The sequence below is a fragment of the Trypanosoma grayi genome (genome assembly GCF_000691245.1).
Source record: "Trypanosoma grayi strain ANR4 Tgr_430_V1, whole genome shotgun sequence".
Lineage (NCBI taxonomy): Eukaryota > Euglenozoa > Kinetoplastea > Trypanosomatida > Trypanosomatidae > Trypanosoma > Trypanosoma grayi.
Genome location: NW_008826049.1, coordinates 1 through 1,983, shown reverse-complemented (window position 1 = coordinate 1,983; position 1,983 = coordinate 1).

Here is a 1,983-nt window from a genome sequence, read left to right as displayed (position 1 = left end):
TTTTTTTTTTTGGAGCCTGTCAACGACGCCACCAACACCACCGATTGCACCCTTCAGTGGAAGGGAAGTGAGTGGGAGGTGGGGGAAGGCAAACAACGCGAATGAGAGAGCGAAGGAATAAAAAAAAAAAAAGGAAACCAAAAAAAGAAAAGAATTGAAAAATGAAGGCGAATGTCGTGGCGGTCAGTTTGGTTAGTGGGGGAGGCTATAAACACTTTTAAGTGGAAAATACCGATATATATTGTGATTGTTGTTTGGGGGGAGAGGGAGACAGCGAGAGAGAGAGTGAATGATGGGGATGGCATGCGGGACGCCGTCTTGGCGGCCCCTTCTGCACAGAGAGCCATAGAACGAGAGAGAGAGAGAGGCACAAGCATCCCTTCGCGCGCACGCAGACATGCATACGTACGCACGCCACCAGGAGAGCCGTGATAAAAACATATTAGTTCAGTAGCGCTCCTTCTTTTTTGTTTGTTTTTTCTCCTCATGTAGAAAAGTCTTCTAGTCATTACGCTGGCAAGCACCTATTGACCCATTCTTTGCCCGTATGTTTTCGCTGACTCCCCCTGTCTCTCTTTTCTTTTTCTTTTTTTCCATCCCACTCACGCATTTGCGCAGGACATCCCACCACCCAGCTGCCGCTCCTCCTGCAGCATCCAAATACAATAAGGGAATTCTCACTGCATCCCTCCACCTCCCGGCACCATTCCCCCTCCCCTCTTTTCTTGTATAATTCCTCCCTTCACCTTGTGGAAGACTCTTGCTGCTGATGTTGCTGTCCCTGTGAACCCGCGTGTTGTGTGGCCCGCCCCGCACCACTCCTGCTGCCGCTAGATATGTCAGCGGTGGCAATAGTGGGGATGTGGTGAACAGTGGCCGAGGGCGACAGCCAGCAGCAGAAAGAAATGTTTGGGTAACAAGCGAAGAAGAGAATGCCTATGTACCCACATACGCGTTGTTCTCTCCTGCTTGGTGTGGGAATCTGAGCAGATATATATATATATATACGAAAAACGCATAAATCGTTTCGATAATTACGCTTCCCACGCATGGATTGTAGTCAATCTTGGAGCAATAATTATTTTCATCATAAATATAAATATCTCCGTCTACAATAAACCTTTCGCTGATACAGAAGGCTGTTGAAGTCGCGTCATGTGAAAACCCACGCGGAGGGGACAGACACGGCATACATGTGCCGCGGTTCCACCCCGGCAGAAGCATCAGCGGGAGAAATAACAATAATAATAATAATAACAGTCATCATAATCCCAAAGACGACCACCGTGCCGCACACATCGATCACACATCCTGACAATTCCCCTCATGGCAATTAGCCACGGGAGGAAACAGTACAGGTACAACACGTGGTGTCTTTCCGCGTTCGGCTGCTGCTGCCGCCGCCGCTTCGGTTAGCTCCCGCCCAGGCCACATGGAAATAACGAAGAGAAACAAATGGCAGTAAGCGCAAGAGATGAAGCACCAAATAAATACACCTACACGCGAATGGCATACAGGAAGACGGCGTATCAAATCACACCAGTGAATCGCATAAAACAAGGGTACTAACAACACACAAGAACAGAATCAGTAGAAGCAGGGACAACAACAAAACAACAGCTTGGCGAAACAAAGTTTGAAAACGCATTAGCGGAGCCTCGCATGGGCTTACACGCGCCCCCTACCCCTGTAAGGGTCGCGTAGACGAAGAAGCTGAAAAGAAAGTAAGTAGTCAAAATGCATTGAACAGAATGCAGAATGAAACAGTATCTCATGTTTGCTGATTTTCCGTCATTTCCCTTTCTTTTTTTTCCTTCAATAACTCCGCTTCGTTTCCTCACCGTTGCGATATTGCGTTTGTGTGCGGACGGATCTTGATGCGGCTACCCACACAACACGCTCACCCCCGTGGAGGCAGATGCACATAAATATAGATGTCCCCAACGCAGACACACATCAATATATATATATATATATATATAT